General features: G+C 56.5%; 1 long non-coding RNA gene across 1 annotated transcript in view; it reads left to right on the top strand.

Annotated features, from left to right (window-relative positions):
• LOC144366581 (uncharacterized) overlaps window positions 1–16,989 on the top strand; it is a 28,353-nt gene extending 11,364 nt beyond the window's left edge. Inside the window, exons 2-3 of the long non-coding RNA XR_013425647.1 lie at window positions 14,928–15,015; window positions 16,475–16,989. This is a non-coding gene — a long non-coding RNA (uncharacterized LOC144366581). The remainder of the gene's footprint in view (window positions 1–14,927; window positions 15,016–16,474) is intronic.
• Window positions 16,990–17,582: the final 593 nt, after the last annotated feature.

The raw sequence follows: 17,582 nt of genomic DNA, 5'->3' as shown, positions 1-17,582 counted from the left end.
GGGTGTGTGCGCGCGCGCGTGTATGTCATGTGTGCATGTGTGCGTCTGTATGTATGTGAGCGTGTGCGGGGCAGTGTGAAGACACCAAGTCTTCTAAGAAACCACAAGAAGATGGGCTGCAATCTTTATTTTTTAAGACCCTACAAATCATTTAAACAAGGGAGCTTTGCCAAAGCAGGGCTGCAAAAATGCATCAATTTTAATATTTACATTTTATGAAATACGCTTTCTTTGCGAATTGTAGTACGCTAGAACTCTCCATTCCGGACTCCGTCTCAGTGTGTAAGGAAATGCAACCGTACAGGGCACTTCCCGCGATCCTCCGCGGGGGAGCGGGTCCCCACTGCACTGGCACAGGCGCCGCCAACTCCCCAGGCCTTGGCCTTGGAAGGGGTGGGATCTTCCGGCCCAGTCACGTCCCCACCCCTCGCCAGAGGTCTTGGCTGCAAGTCCCTTTTTGAACCTCCGTTTCTCGGCCTGTAAGAGTTGGGAAGCCCCCTTCCATTTCAAGAGCTAGGCGACAGAAGAGCTGGTAACCTTCTGATACACTTCATCTGCTAGCAGGTGACTGCCAAGTCACCGATCACAACATGGGCGCGCTCAGTTGCAGCCAAGAGATGCATCCAGCCGCCCGCTGGTGACTGCCCGCAACCTGTATCCAAAACAGGAACGTGCCCCCTCGCTTAATTTTCCAAACCATCGTGAAGTGAGCATCACCACATTTTCCGGAGGGAAATACTGACGCGAGAAGAGACTCCCCCAGTTGACGCTCCAGGCATAGAGCTCACCCTGCATGGATGTCCGAGTCCAGCTTGGCAGCAGAGCAGCAGGATAGGATGCTGGGCGGGTCCAGAGGCCCAGACAGTGGGATCCTGAGGGCTGGGCCTGCAATGGTGGCAGACAAAGCACAGTTCTCCTGGGTGCACCTCTTGGGCGCGCCTTCTGGAGGCAGTGGTAAAGGACTTCTGGTGCCCAGTGGCTGCACAACCTAGGGCAGGAAGTGGACTTCTCTGCAGCAGATGTTCAACCTATCTTCTTCCCCAAGTGGGGCAAAAAGAATCAAATCAGGGACTGGGTGGGTTGAGACAACCACGTTGATGGGTTTCTACCCCATTTCATAGTTGAGAACCCGAGTCAAAGTTGGGTGTTTAGCAAAGAGCTGAGGTCTCCTAAGTCCTGATCCCTGGGGTGTCCAGGGTCAGAGACACAAGGACTGCAGGTGCCCCAGCCAGAGGGGCTGAGCCCAGGGAATAAAGGGTCACCCAAATTCGTTTGGAGGAGGAGGAGAACACAAGCTCTGGGAGTTTGGACAAACGGGGCGACTGAAGCCAGAGAGTGTCCCCGAGTAACAGGGCCACCGCTGCAGGAAGGGCGCCATTTCGATAATCACCGATACATGCAGGTTGCCAGGTCCACCTCAGCGGCGCCTCCTCACGTTTCCTCTCCGTCCAACCTCAAACCTGCAAGGACTGAGCCCTGGTTTCCCCTTCTTGGAGCACCTTCAGGATGCGGGCGAGTCCTCCTCAAGCCCCCTCTGAGGGGGCTTCCTCAGAGCCTGGATTCAAAGTCCCTCTTCTCTGGGACTTGTGGCCCTAGATCAGGAACCTGAAAACCTGCATCCAGCGCCGCCGGCATTGCGAGGCGTGGGAGTGGAGGCTGCCAGGCGCCAGGCGGCCACCACTGTCCTCCTACCGCTTCTGCGGGGCGCGCATGAGAGCAGAGACTGCAGGGCGGACGTGCGGGGCTGCGGTGCCAGGCTATACGCGCGGTGAGCCTGGAGAGTGCTGCTGGCCACTGGCGTCGGCCCTTGGTGACTGGTGGCGAAAGTGCAACCCGACCCCTACGGGGGACACCTGGCGGCAGCTGACACACCACAGCTCTAGACTATCCACTCTGGCAGCCCGCGTTAAGACGGCTAAGACGAAGCCTAGGACACAGCGCTGGAACTGGAGAGTGGGCGGGAGGCAGTTAGGGACGCGAAAGCTGGCCCAACCGGTGCTGGTGCCAGTTGCTGGTCCTGGGCTCCTGGGGCCGAGTGGGCACTCCAACGTCCGGGTGAGCGGAGGGTTCGGGGTTGTACTGTGGGCAGAGGCGGTGAACCAGCATTGCTGCCTTCCGGGCTTCGGGCGTTTGGATGTGGCAGGTTGGGGTGTCCAGTGGTTCTCAGCTCAGCGACAGTCGGGACCAGGTTCCAGAGACACTCTGTGAAGCTGCCTCTCTCAGCTGGGACCTCTGGCTTTCCCAGAGCCAGGACCCAAGGTTCCCTTGCCCAGTAGGTACTAGACAGAATTTGTGAATTGGGGAACTGCCCCAGCTCCAAAACCCCCCCAGGCCACAACCATCCTTCCTCACGGACAGTGGCCGCCATGTCTGTGGCTTCTCAGTCCTCTTCTGCCCTTCCTGGCATCTCTGCTGCGCTGTCCGTTGGGAGCCTTAGGCTCTCCAGCAGACCCTGCAGGGAGCCCAGAGTCCTCTCTGTTGGAGAGCTCTGCCTTCAGCAGTGTCCTCCTCACCACTGTGACCCAGTGCCCAGCGCAGGGGCTCCTAGCCAAGATGCCCCATAAATCTGAGCAATGGGTCGTGGGAATGATCCCAAGCACACAGATCCGAATCCCAAACTACAGGCGGCCAAACTTGTTTTTTTTTTCTTTTTTTTTTTTAAAGAGAGAGTGAGAGAGAGAGGGGGACAGAGAGAGAGAATTTTTAACATTTATTTATTTTTTCTTTGTTCTCGGCGGACACAACATGGTACTGCTGAGGATCGAACCCGGGCCGCACGCATGCTAGGCGAGCGCGCTACCACTTGAGCCACATCCCCAGCCCCTTTTTTTTCTTTTTAATAAACTTTTTTTTTCAGAACAATTTTACAATTTAGATTTTATTTTTGTTTCTTTCATCCCTCATCCCAATCTTGTTTCTCTTTACCTCATTCCCTGCTGTCCCAAATGCCTGCTTTTATATATTAATTTATAAAAACAATACAACATTATATGCTTCTACTTCTCATTAAAAGATCTAGTTGACCCCCTAGTGGGGATTCCAGGACCCCGCTTCCCGTATCATACCAAACTGTGAGGATTCTCAAGTCCCTGATATACAGTGGAGCTGTATTTGTATCAGACCTATGCAAACCTCTGTGTAGTTTAAGTCATAGCTAAAGCCTTGTGATACCAGATACAATGTAAAAAGCTGTTGTACTTTATTTGGGAATCATGACAAGAAGACAGTCTACCTGTTCAGTGCAAGTTTTCATATATGTGTGTGTGTGTGTGTGTATATATATATATATATATATATATATATATATATATATATATATATATATATATATATATATATGAATATATTTTGCAGTGTTGGGAATCAAGCCCATCTTTTGAATATTTTCTGATCTGTGATTGGTGGAATCTGAGGGTGCCGAACCTGCTGTGTATGTGTGCGATGTACCTATGTTGATAGATCTATGTTGATCCTTGCAGGAACACACTGCCCCCAGGTGCTAGGGATGGAACCCAGGGACTCAGGAATGCTGGGCAAGTGCTTTGCTACTGAACTGCATCCCCAACCCTTTCTAGTTATTATTTATTTATTTATTTAAAGACAGCTTCACTAAGTTGCCCAGGCTAGCCTTGAACTTGTGATCCTTGCTCCAGCCTCAGAGCAGTGGGTTACGGCATTGTCTCCTCTGTTCCTTTTTGTAAGTGCTGTGTACTAATCCAGAATTCACATGCTGTTTAGTACAGCTGCGTACACAATCCCCCAAACAGCAAAACAGCCGTTTGTGAGAGTGCTCGGAGCCCCTCTGGATCACGATGGCTCATCTCCAGTTCATGAAGTCTGGGCCCCAGTTGGGAATCTTGAAGTGTGTGGTAGCACATGGGGCTCATCTACAGCACATCTGCTTGTTTATCTGGGGCTGGTGCTGCTGTGAGAGACCCCTACAGGGGCCTCTCCATGGGACTGGGTTCCCGGGAAAAGAGGGGACAGAGACAGGGGAGCGGGCGGAATCTAGCCTGGGAATGCGATCGTTACTCCACCACACTCTATTGATTAGAGCCGTCACAGCTTCCATCCACGTGCAAGGGGAGGGGACAGAGGCCCCTGCTCCAGTAGGAAGAAGGCTGAAGTCACCTTTGTCCGACCATATGAGAAGTACTTTGTGGTCCCTCAGGAAAACATACCTGCTGAGTCCATGCTGCTTCCCTCTGGGGGAGCCCAGGCTGTTTCTGCACCACTCTTGCCGACACACTGGAATGAGCAGACCGTTCCATCTTCTTGATGGGCTGAGAGACTTTCTGGAGGTGATGTGAAGGGTGGAGATCCTAGGTGCCGGTCTAGGCAGAGGCAACCTCCCTGAGCACTCCAGAATTGTTCTTCAGAATTTTTCTTCACAATAGCTGTGCCTGTTTCCATTTCCTCCCATGTTCCCCAGCTCTTCTGACTGTCACACGTGTGACACGGTGATGCAGAAAAAGGGAATCCTGGGTGTTTGAAGTGATTCTCTGCTCGATGACCGGGTGAAGGAGCTGCAGGGCCGAGGGCAATTGAGGAGTTGGTAGGCTGAGGATCAGGTTCCTGTGGGACCAGGAGTCACGGTAAAGAGTAGATTCTGAATCTGCAGAGCAGGGGGAGCCACTGAAGCTTGTGGAGCTAGGGAAGTGACAAGATCAAAGCTAGGTTTTGGCAGAGTCATCGAAAGTCACAGAATCTGCAGGGTGGATAGGAAGCCAGGACATCCAAAATGAGGTGCTTAGGTCTGGTCCAGAGTTAGCCGTCCAGCCAGCACAGAGCCACAGCCGGATCTGGAAACAGCAAGCTGGCGCGCTGGCTGCACAGGGAGAAGGCACCACCATGGCCCTGCAGCCATCCCAGGCAGCCTCCCCGACTACCCCGGCCCAGGCCCTGGCAGCAGCCAGTGGGTGGTTCTTGTGGACTGCCACAGCCTCTCCCTTAGGTCACAACCAGCACAAACTGCCCTTGGCAGAGCCTGGCCACCAGGGCTCCTGTCCTCCCTGGGGCCCAGGAAACCTCAGTGTCCTCAGCTGTGCAGTGGGAAAGAGACTGAGGGGACACCATGCTGGGGACAGGTCTTTGGTATATATTAAAAGCATCTGCCTTGAAAAAGACCAAACATTTGAAAATTACTTTGGCTGCCTTTTGAGGGTCTAACCACTTCCCTCCTTGTGAAAGTCTCCCTTAAAACTGGAAAAAGGAGATCATTTTCATAATGTGTTAAGTGGGCTTCCCGGAGTTCACTGGGCCGCCCGGAGGCTGTCGGGAGGAGAGGAGGGAGGAGGAGGGAGGGCGAGGGAGAAGAGGAGCGAGGGGGAGGGAGGAAGAGGGAGCGGGAGGGAGGAGAGGAGCGAGGGGGAGGGAGGAGAAGAGGGTTGGGCTAGAAGAGGGGAAGAGGAGGGACGCGAGGGGGGAGAAGGGAGGGAAAGGCCAGGAGGAGATGGGGGAGGGACCCGGGAGCCGGTGACTGGGGGAGGAGGGGCAGGACCGGGGCGTGGGGAAGGGACCGAGAGCCACGCGCCCTGGTCCTCGCGTGCCCGGCCCTGCAGCTCTCTGGACCAGGCGGCCCGGCCCTGCAGCTCTCTGGACCAGGCGGCCCGGCCCTCCCGCCCCAGCTCCTCGGTGTCCGAGCCGAGCGACGGGGCTGCAGGGGCTGTGGCGCGTCCTCGAGGCCCTTGGGCGCAGCTGCGTGTGCGCATCCCGCGACCCGGTCCCGCAGGCCCGGACTCTTCCCTGCCAGCGCGGGGGAAGGAAGGGCCTCCCCACCTACCCAAACGAGGACGCGCGAGGCGGACGCAGGGACCTCGGGCTGCGCCACCGCCCCCCGCCCTCCCCAAAGCCCTGCGCTCCGCTGAGAGGCGACAGACTGGGCTCTTGCTGTGCTCGCTCTGCCCCAGGCTCGGTGGCTGTTTCCAGGTCCCTGCTTGGGACAGGCGCTCACCTGATCGGTGAACGTTGCTCAGCAAATGTGGACCTTACCAGGGATGGTCTGCAGGTCGGTCTCTCCCAACAGTTTATTTTGAAAACTTTAAAACTTAAAAAGTACCCTCGGGGTACTGGAGGGATCTTAAAAAAGAGTGGGGATGCGGCTAGGGTGGAGCGCTCCTGGATTCAACCCCTCACACCACAGAAAGTAAGTAAGTAACAAAAAGTTGAAAGAATGGCCCGGGAACAGCCATACTCCCTACCTGGATCCTCCCTCCATCAGCAAGTTGCTGCCCTGGCTTAGGGCACCTGCCTGCCCACTGTCCAGTGTTTGGGTTTCCTCTCCTCCACACAGTTGACAGTCCCGGGCAGGATCAGGAGAGGCTGCTAGATGTGACTTTGAGGACACCCTTCTCAGGGGGCAATTCTGTTGGAAACCTCGCCGTCCCGCTGGTTTGGCAGTTTTTCTTGGAGACATTGTCATAAAAAGGTAGAAATGAGTAAATTTGGGTCCCAGCCCTGTCAACAGCCAGAGTTAGACTCCAAACATGACTTCCTTCTCTGGAAATGGACATAGGAAGGCTTGTTGGGCTGGAGGCTGTGGAGCTGGAGAGACTCCTCCTGTTCTAAGGAAAGCATTCCTTGAACCAGCAGATGCTCTTTTGACAATTTTAAAGTGTGCTACAAAGCCTGGCTCTTGGCTTCCTCCTGGAACCTCTGGCTCTGCCTTCCAAGCCCAGGGGCCCTGCCGGTGTTCCACCCACCTCCCCCCCCCCCATGAAGATTCTCACAGTTTCGGTCACTTTAAGACTGGGTGCGGGACATATGGTTTTAATGTGAAGAGCACCTCGAGGTGGGAGCAGGTTCGGATTCCACAATGGAGCACAGATTTGTTTTCCGAACCACTGGGGACCTTCAGACCAGCTCAGGCTGCCTGTGACCCTGATTGGAAGTGACGTGGGGTTGGAGAAAAGAGACTGGAACAAAGGGCTGGTGACCATGTTGCAGGGAGCCTTTCCTGAGGTCCAGAGGAAGATTCTAGAAACTGAAGCTAGCCAGCCCAGGAGCCCCGCTAGCCTGGATAGCTCTCCCAGCCCCCTCGGTCTTGCAGTGCATGAAGGGCATGTTGGTGGGGCTCCTGCTCAGGTCCCCGAAGCCTGCTGGGCATAGGTGTCTGTCGTTAGGTCTGGGGAATTCTCTAGGCTTAGTTGCCCTTTGGGTGGGTTGGGAGGGGCTGGCCAGGGCCAGGTGGGGGTGGGAACAAGAGACGCCAGAGTAGGTCTCTCCCCTTCCATGGAATTAGCAGCCACTTCCAGCCCTGGCTGCAGGCAGCCTTTTACCGGGGGCTTCTGGTGAATGCCCACACAACCCCCAAGAATCCAGAGCACCTGGTGATACCACTGGGCACCCGCTGTGGCAGGGTCTGTAATTCTGAAAACTGAAACACCCTGCAAGCAAACAAGGAGGAAGGGGGCTGGACACATATGGAGTGATCCATCTCCATGTGGTCACAACCTGGACCCAGGATGCAGCATGCAGAGCCCTTGATACGGGGCTGAGGATCTGTGGGAAGACAGGCACCAAGGGCCAGGACTGAGTTAAGGGGTCATTTGTAAACAGGCATATCCATGCATGTAGGTGCACATCTAGATGAACTCTTAACGGTTGCTGTGTATGTCTCTTGTGGGTGTAATCCCCTGCTCAGATGCACATTTCCAAGTCCTAACCCCAGTGCCTCTGAATGCGGCCTTATTTGGAGGTGGGTTTCTTGCTGATGTAACTAGTAAAGGTGAGACCACACTGAGCAGGGTGTCCCATAGAAAAACTAGACACAGGGGCTGGGGATGTGGCTCAAGCGGTAGCGAGCTCACCTGGCATGCGTGTGGCCCGGGTTCGATCCTCAGCACCACATACAAACAAAGATGTTGTGTCCGCCAAGAACTAAAAAATAAAATATTAAAAATTAAAAAAAAAAAGAAAAAGAAAAACTAGACACAGACGCATAGAGAGGGAGAAGTCCTGGGGAGGTTGTCCCCAGAGAGCTTGTGTGGTAGGCAACATAGCAGTGTACAAAGGTGAGAAGGTTGGCTCATGAATGCTGGAACCTCATCAGTGGATTAATCCATTGGATGGATTAGTAATTTGAATGCATTACTGGTGGCAACTGTAGACAGGTGGGGTGTGGCTAGAGGAAGTAGGTCACTGGGGACGTGCCCTGGGGATTGCAGCTGGTCCTTGGTTCCCTTTCTCCCTCTTCCTGGCTGCCATGAGCCCAGCTGCTCTCCCCCGCCAGACCTTTAAGCCATGATGTTCTGCCTCATCTTGGGCCCAGAGCAGTGGACTCTGCTAAACGTGGACCGAATCTCTACTTCTGAAACCATGAATCTAAAATAAGCATTTCCTTCTCCAAGTTATTTTGGTCAGGCATTTGGGTCCCAGCAACAAAAAACTGCTATACGGCACAGGCCAAGGAAGCCCCAGGCTGGAGAGCACCCTGGAGCAGGCCTTTTCTGAGACCTGCTGGCGCCCAGCCAGGCCACTCTTTGATCTGGGGCTCTTGACCTCCAGAAGAGTGGGAGAAAGCTGGCTTCTGTCCTGAAGCCTCCTCAGGAGTAGCACGGTGTCACAGCAGCCCCAGACACTAGCACAGTGTGGTGGATGTGGGTGACCCTCCAGGAGCTGACTGGGTGCCAGGGCCCAGGGTGGGAGGATCTGCCACCGTCTACTGGGCCTGGGCTTGTGGACTTCAAGTTTTGTACCAGGTGCAAGAAAAAATGAAATGGAAAATTTCAAAGTCACCAAAGCAATTCCTGGGAGATCACTGAAAGAGTCTGGTCCTTAAGAGAACCAGAGGGCACACTGAGGCCATCTCTCTGTGCTCATAGAGTGTGGGGTAGGGGGCCAAGGGTTCTCCTGGGCTCAAGTGTGCACAGGAGGGAGGGTTGGGCAGGTGGCCAGTGCTGAAGGGTGGGCAGGCCAGGAGCCACCCAAGAAGTCAGAACCCCAGCAGATGGCCAGATGTAGGACCCACCAAGTGACTATATTGGCTTGTGTACCCCGACCCCAGGCCACCATGAGCTGACCTCTCACCTCCTGGAGGTGGCAATCAGGCCTTTCCTGGGCAGCAGCCCGCTCACCCTTGGCAGTTGCCATTTGACCATACCAAGCCTCAGTTCCCACATTCAACAGAAGAATTCATGGGTGCCCAGATCAGCCAGGACCATGGTGCCATCAGAGGGTGCCTGCCAACCAAGCCCTGGCCGTGCTGGCCACTTGGAAATGCATCTGAATACATATTACACACATATATAAGATATAAATTGCACCCACTCAACATGAGAGGAGACCGGTGCATGTGGATCCAGAGCCAGGTGAGTGCTGGCCATCTGGAACCTGCCACCTGAGCCCCCACCTGAGACCCGCTGACATTCTGGGATGCTCCCTCCCTGGCCTCTCAGCAGACACTGCCTGGGCACCCATGTGCCCCCACGTCCCCATGTCCCCGCACTCCTACACACAGAGACCCTGCCACAGCCTTACACCATGTGCCCACCCACACTGGCACCACAGCCCCATGGGTGCACAGATACCTACGCACCTTCCCACCCACCCCACACCAGACACTGTCCACACCTGCTCAGGCCCATGACACCCGCCTAGCCTCACTCCCCTCACATGACGTACCACCCCACATCCACATGGCCTCCCCACAGAGAGACTCTGCCCACCCTACCCACAAGTCCCCAGGGGGGTCATGTGCCTCTTGTCATCTGCCCATCAGAACCCTGCTATCGTGTGCCCTCAGAGCCCCATGCTGCCAACCCAGGCATCTCCACACGCTGCCCTTTCCCACGCTCATCTGATCCTGTGCAGACCTGCCCAGACCCAAGCACGGCACGCTGTGCCCACGGCCTCACCCACAGGCCACAGGAGCTCTGCTCTCCGGCTCAGCCCCAGACCCTTCAGTGGATGCGTCGATTTGTGGGGAAAGGATGCGCCACATGTTTCCATTTTTGTGCATGAACAAGGAGGCTCATCACTGTTTGCTGAAGAGCTGGTACTTGTGTTCTATGGAGAGAGCCTGTGCTGTGTGGGGCTGCTGGGGGGGGGGGCAGAGGGCTACGGGAGCCTGCCAGGGTCAAGCCTACTGCTGCTGCTTCTCCCCCCCTTTCTCCTTCCCGCCCCTGCCTTGACCTCCTCTTCCTCTTCTCTTTTGCTTCATTGTGCTTCTCTCAACAGCCCACTGTCTGCCTCAGCCACTGCAGGCCCACAAGGCTGTCACCATGGAGCACAGCTGTGCCTTGGCCCCCAGTCTGGCTCCAGGGATGCTCCCTCCTGCCCCCCAGCTTGACTCCACCTCCACCTCCACCTCCGTGTGGCCGTCCTTCCCCGTTCCAGCAGATCTCCCTGCTCCACTTAGGAGTACACCATGGTTGCACTAAGGGCCACCAGGATATCTCAAACTCCTTGACAACCACACTGCACCTTTTTCAGTATAAAGTGACCAGGACCTGATATCTCTGGGGCCACTGCCATGGTTACAATGTTTGTCTCTCTAAAACCCCCACTGAAACAGTCATCCCCAATGCAACAGTAAGAAGAGGTGGGGCCTCTAGATGACCCAGGGCTCAGCGGGCAGGGATGGGATTAGTGCCCTATAACAGGGCTCTGGGGGGCATTTCTGGCCCCTCTGGCCCTTCTTCCAGGTGAGGGTGCAGCAACAGGGCACCTTCTTGGAAGCAGACCAGCCCTTACCAGACACAGAACCTGCCAGCACCGGACTCCCAGCCTCCAGACTATGAGAAGTAAATTTCTACCACTTAGAACCACCCAGTCTAAGGTGTATCCTGGACAAACAGACATGCTCAGCTCCAGGTGCTGGCCGGCTTTCCGCAGTGTCGGGGCCCAGGGCCTGCACTCTGGTGGAACCACCAGCCGTTTTCTCTGTGGGCCGGGGCAGACCACCCCAGTGACTGTAGGAAGCAGGATTCTGAGCCACAACTAGAATGCTAGCCTTCCTGGCAAATTAGTTCAAAAGGAGGGTCCAGAATAATGGCCCCGTGCAGAGCCCTCCTGCACGTCGCCCTTCGGGGAAGCACTGCCTCACAGTCACTGCCAGGGAGCCCTGGCACAGCTGGACTTCTCCCACAAGCCCCACAGGAGGCTCAGGGGAGGGGAGGACTGAACTTCAGTCCAGGATTCCTGTAGCCTGGGGACCTGCTCTCAGCCCTATTGGGGGATCCAGGGCATGGGAAGGGGGACACATTGTCCTTTCTTCTGCCCACTTCTCAGGCTGCCCAGAGATTCCCTGGAGCTCAGCTGCAGGCCCTGGCAGGGAGAGGAGAGGAGGGACCCTTAGCAGCTGGATAGCTGAGCACACTGGTACCATCAACCCACCACCCGCACACCTGACTCCACAGAAAACCCAAAACCTGCAACACTAGAGAGGGCAGGCACTCCTTTCTGAATGCTGTGTCTGAGCAGCGGGGCGGGCTTGCTCTCAAGGCCCTGTTCTGCCTGCACAGCTCAGGCAGAGGCCTCTCTGCATATAGAGCCCTGTACACAGGCATAACTCTAAGGCCACCAGCCCAGAGACCGGCGCTGACCAACAGCTGGTCTCTGACTGCACTCAGCGCCAGCGCCTGTGGGGATCATGTATTAGGATGCGTGTGGAATGAGCAGGTTTCATTTCACAACTTGGCCTACTCTGAGCACCCCAAAGTGGGTGACGAGGCCAGGGTTGGCGAGGAGCGGCAACCTGCTGTCTCTTCTGGAAATGAAGGTGAGCACACAGGATGCAGTTTGCAAGGGGGTCTGATTCTCAGTGCAGTGCTGGAGGGACACCCAGCATGGAGACCGAGACGGAGACAGATGCAGCTTTGAAATAACTCTTGAGCCAGGTGCAGTGGCACACACTTATAATCCCAGCAGCTCGGGAGGCTGAGGCAGGAGGATTGAGAGTTCACAGCCAACCTCAGCAACTCGAGGCACTAAGGAACTCAGTGAGACCTTGTCCCTAAATAAAATACAAAATAGGGCTGGGGAAGTAGCTCAGTGGTTGAGTGTCCCTGAGTTCAATCCCTGGTACCATAGAATAAAATAACTCTTGAGCCTGGCATGGTGGCACACACCTATAATCCCAGTTACTTAAGAGGCTGAGGCAGGATGATCGCAAGTTCAAGGCCAGCTTGGGAAACTTATTTAAGACCTTGTTTTGAAATAAAAATTTAAGAAGGGCTGGGGCTATAGCTCAGTAGCAGAGTCCTTGCCTAGCATGCATGAGGCCCCAGGTTCAACTCCCAGCACAAAATAACAAAACAAAAGCCTTTGAATAAATGGGTCCACAAACAGGATCCAAATCACCCTGCCTTACCTTGTTGGAGCCAAGAGAGGACCTGCTAACACAAAACAGCTTCTTGAACATTGACGGGCTGGGCCTGAACTGTCCTGGCCAACTGTCTGCTGATGCTCCAGCTTTCTGGAACCCTCTGGCTGCCTTGGCACAGTGGAAGCATGCAGCTCAGACAAATGTACTCAGAGGTCTTTAAAAACCAAAGCCAGAGGGGGGCTGAAGCAGCGGCCTGACCCAAGGGCGCCACCTTCAGGAAGTTAGTGGAACGGACTTGATAACGGGATCCCGCCTGGGTCCGCATAGACGTGGAAATGCCCTCTTCAGACTGCTCGGCACCGCCAGCCCTACCCCTTCCAGGACACACAGGAATGGAAAAACAGAGTCTCTGGGGCCTTCCATGGGGCAGAACTGAAGTGAGGCTCAGAAATGTCTCCTCCTCCTTCCCAGGTGCTCATGAGACTGTCTCCTGGGAATTCCATACAGGTACAGGAGCCCTGGATCCCGGGACAGGGAACCTGAGCCTTCTGGTGGGCAGCCAGGCAGGCCAGTGTCTGCCAGCACCGTCCCTGGCCGTCTGCACCCTGCCCCACCTGGGCTTCCATCCCCACGGACGCGGGGCCTGGTGTACCCCCATCCTCAGCTCAGGCCTGGAGAGGCACATTCGCTTCATTCAGTCACTCAATCAGGGGAGGCCTTGTCCTGGACCCAGGAGAGCCCAGGAGTCCAGAAGACAGGATGGGAGGTGTTCAGTCTTCATAATCAACTGCAAAGAAATGGTGGCTCCAGGGAGAAGCAGGAGGGGAGGGGACCTGACCCGGTGTCTCCTGGGGGCTCATGCTTCCTGATGCTGCACCGTGCGGAAGAGGCCTCCCGATCTCCATGAGCCAAGGTAGACCCATCAGAGGATGCTACCATGGCCGCCTGGGGCCGGCACTCAAGTCCAGGGGCCACAAGAATCCCTCAGCCAGGAGGCTTGACTTGCCCCATTTCTTGGCCAGCAGGAGGCAAACCTGATCACCTTGTGGTGACATGTCAGCCAGAAATTAGCTCAGTTTTCCATTTAATCCTTTTCTTGAAACAAGAAACCAGCAGAGGTTAGCTGACTAACCCAATTCACCAGGAACACCAGCCTCCGGAACCCAGAGTCTGCGTCTGGGTAGGGGTGCTACCTGGTTGCAAGGGCAGTTGGCCAGGCTGAGCTAGAGGAGTGCAGGGGTGGCTCAAACTTCAGCCCCACAGCGTCCCTCTACTGCCAGAGGGAGACACTGTGGTCAGGGAGGGGGAAGGGAAGGTGGCCAGCGCCCGACGGGCAGCCAGGGATGAAGAACTCCTGCTTGGGACAACCCCTCCAGGGTCCACAGAGAGTGTGATTTCAAGACGGGGAAGGCGCTCAGATTGGGGACCTGCAGCACTGCCCCCAGCCTGATGCCCTGTGGAAGGGGACGGAGACTCTTTCTCTGCTCCATCCCAGTGGGGCAGGAATCCCCAGGGTCAGTCCTTCAGGAGTGTGCCAGGAGAGCCCTTCCTGCTTCACAGTCATCCCATGCAGGGCCACTGCCACGCCCGCCCCAAGCCATCATGTCCCCAACTGAGGGTCTCTGAAAGCAACATGGCCCTGCCTCCTGCCTGCACGTGGGTCTGTCCTTAAAAACAGACAGGTGCTTCAGGTCTACCAACAGCCACCTGCTGCAGGTGGATCCTGCTCCAGGGTCCCTGGTCTTCCAATGCCACACCCAAGCTCTGGAAGCCTGTGGCTTATTAACCCCTTAGTTTTCTCAATGAAAAAAAGAGAGAACATAATAACAGGGACCAGGGTGATGCCCAGGGCATGCCAGTCCTTGGCAGAGGTGGGGTGTCAGCCAGGGTTTGGATCCACCACACCCCCAGCACAGCATGCTGGGGTCTGACCCCCTGCCGGGCACCTCCACTCCTGCTGCTCATCCCAACTGGAGGCTCCAGGTGTGGGAGGCCAGCTGCTTCTTCAGAATCCCAGGGGGAGGGAGGGATGACAGCTGGGGACTCTGAATGGTCCCCACACAGGAGAGGCACCTGGCCTCCACCAGTCCCAGGAACCCAAAGCGCCAGGCCAGGTACACTGCAGGACAGCCAGCACCCCTGCCCCCTGCCATCATGCCAGGATCCCTTCCTACGCCATGTCCTGGCCAGGCTGACACTGAATACTCAAAGCCAGCAAACAGATGGGACTGAGTCAGGGGTGGGGACAGTCAGCTCCCATATTCCCAGCACAGGTCCTTTTGCCCCACCAGCGGAGCCTCAGGTACTGACAGCCCATGCATGGCACAGCCCAGAGAGCAGGTGGGGCCTCCCAGGCTGCAAACTGGCCTCTCCTGCTGTGCGGTGGGATCTGCGCCTTGAGGAGGGGTCCTGGCAGGTTCCAGAATGGAGCTCGGGTACTGCCCTTTCTTGCGGGGGGGTTTTCATTCCCCAGTGCAGGAGAGGCGTGCAGCAGACGGGTGGGGAAAGGAAGGAAGGAACCAATACTCCAAGCCAGCAGGGACTGCGTCCCACTCCCTGAGGCTAGCAGCACCTCTCCCCAGCGCCCACACTCCATCCCACCCTGGTGGGACTACCTGCATTCCTCAGGCTTCTACGAATCTTTCTGCTTCTGCCTTCCCAGTATCTCGGGACCCCTCGCTTCTCAGGCGGACACTTCCCATTGCTCCAGGATGCCCAGGACTCTATTCAGAGCACAGGGGATCAGGAAGGTAGGTGGCAGCCCCCACCCAGCAGGACCCAGAGCCTCTAGCATCCTTGGGCTCCGCTGTCCTTGAATCCTGTTGGGTTGGGTCTGGTAGGTGGGGCCCCCACACCCACTGCTGCTTCCCTCAGTCTGGTTGACTGAGGGCTTTCGCTGCACACCAGGCAGAAGAGTGTGCAGATGTTACACAGAAAAGCAAAACCGCACTGAGTCCAGGTCTCACTCAAAGACTGGTGCTAGTCCCCCACCCCCACTCCCACCCCCATCCTACCCTAACCCCATGCTGTGTCAGGAAGAGGTGGCGCCCCAGCTGCAACTACTGCCCACTGAGTACCCTAAGACGAGTTCTAGCCAACTCTAACCAAGGCTGCACCTTCCTGCTAGGTCTCTACAAGTGCACAGATGGGAGAGGCAGGACCACCAAGACCCCTCCCCAGGTGCTATGCTGGCCTCATTTTATTAGAGAAGGCCAGAGGGACAACCACAGGGAACAGCCCACAGGGTGGGGAACTGGGAGTGGGAGGACTGTCTCTACTTAGGAGACTCAAACTGTCTTCATTTAAAGAGGCTGTAGTGCTGGGTCACAGTGCTGACCTGCACCTAATTACCTGCAGCAGTGACCCCCAACAGGGAGCAAATCTGACAGCTGTCCCAGCAGGGGCAGAACCCTGCAGGTGCTCTCTGCAGGCTCCACTCTCCTGGATGTGGCTGCCCTACTGTGCTCCCTGGAGAGTGGAGAAGGCTGCACCCTGCAGAGCTGGGAGGTCCTGTGCCCCTCATGCCCCTCGCTGTGTCCAGGCAGCAGGGGCTTGCTCAGCCTGACTTGGGCAACTCTGGGTAAATCCTTCCCCCAGGTGGGGCTCAGTCTCCCCATGTCGAGTTGAGTTGTCCGCTGGATTAGGCAGCTTAAATGGTCGCTGGCTCTTGCTGCTCATCCCCCAGTGCAATGCACCTCCTTCCACTGTGTTCAGCCTGTTTTGCTGATCTATGCCTTAAGAGCCAGCAACCATTTAAGTTAGACCTGGACTCAGCTTGGTTTTGCTTTTCTGTGTAACATCTCCTCGTCTGAAGAATGGGCACGATAATGATCCCTCCCACTCAGGACCAACTTACCCTGCCCACACCAACCTCAGTGAGCCTGTGGTCAACTCAGGGCATGAACATGCCCAGGTGCAGGCTCAGACTTGCTGGCATCTCAGAAACCTTCCAAGCATGTGGGGAGTGTGGGGGGAGCAGCCTCAGGAGGACCCCCACTCTGCTGGAGGGCTTGCACTCCCTGAGCCAGGCCAGGTCTGGGTTCATCTCCTGACCCCGGCACCCACAGGGACCTGCTCTTTCCCATTGCTGGGGTGGCAGTACCCACTGTCTGCTCGTCCCAGCAGTGCTGTCTTTCCAACCCCATGTCCTCTGGGCACTGTCTACGCTCACATCAGAACTGACTGATGCCCATTCTCTTCAAATCACAGTGTCACTCGGATCCAATTCAAGCATGGCCTTTTCTGAGACCCCTCTGCAAACACAGATGGCTGATGTGTTTATTGCCTGCCTCACCCCACATCTGAACATCCCAGGTGACTCACTGGGACCTGAAACGCCCACAGCACTTAGCAGATGCTCACTAAAGGTTGGCTGACTGAAGGGAGGTATCCAGGCTGGCAAATGCACTTTGTAAGGCAGAGCCGACCTTGACGGGTGTGTGCCCAAAACTGGAAGCCTCTGGAAAGGCTCAAAGGCCGGACTGGGGGAGCCAAGAAATCCCTGCCCTGCTTTGCAAGAAAAAAGACGGTGAGGTGGGTGGAGGAAGGGTGGTGGGAGGGGACCCTCAACACCATTGGGAGCTCTGTCCTGCCCTCTTCTCTCCGCTCAGGGTCCTTCTTCCAGCTCCCCATTTGGGCGCAGTGGGCGGCTTCCTCCCATTGTAGCTGTTCCCGCAGCGCTGGCCTGGGGGGGCGGGGTTAGCGAACAAAAGACCTGTCGCAAAGCTGCCAGTTGGGGTGTTTGTTTTGGTCTGGGACTTCGACAGGCTCCAAGGGCACCTACACTGTGGGCCACTTGCGCTCAGGTGGCCCTCTTAGACCCTTTTACCCGGGCGGAGACTGAGGCTCTGAGGATGTGCCAGAGGCTCGGGTACACCGCAAGGGTCGCCTACGGAAGGCGGGCCCGGTGCTGAAGGGCCAGGGAGGACAACGGTGCAGCTCTTTCAGGGGACTCGTCGCATCCTCACCAGCGGGACTGCGCACCCAGCCCTCCCCAGCCCGCGGAGGGCGGGGGCGGGGAGAGCTCCAGGCGCCGAGTGCGCGCAGCGCCCAGAGGTAGACGGAGCAGGCCCGCCCGCTCCCGCCGCGGAATCTCCACGACCGCGGAGGAGGAACGCGCCGACCTCTGCACGCGCAGAGCTTTCCCGGCGGAAAACCCTCGCCTCTTCCTCTGCTCGTCCGTGGGTCCCGCCCGGCTCACCGCGCTGCCTTCCCGGGTTTTATTTTGTTTTGTTGGTTTCTTGGAGCTTGGGTTTGTTCTCCCCAGCAGAGGACACTTAGGGCCGCGCCTACCCACCGCGGCCCGCGCCCTCCCTCC

The sequence above is a fragment of the Ictidomys tridecemlineatus genome, chromosome 9 (assembly GCF_052094955.1).
Source record: "Ictidomys tridecemlineatus isolate mIctTri1 chromosome 9, mIctTri1.hap1, whole genome shotgun sequence".
NCBI lineage: Eukaryota > Metazoa > Chordata > Mammalia > Rodentia > Sciuridae > Ictidomys > Ictidomys tridecemlineatus.
Note: the sequence above shows the minus strand (reverse complement) of the source record. Positions and strands in the feature narration are given on the sequence as shown.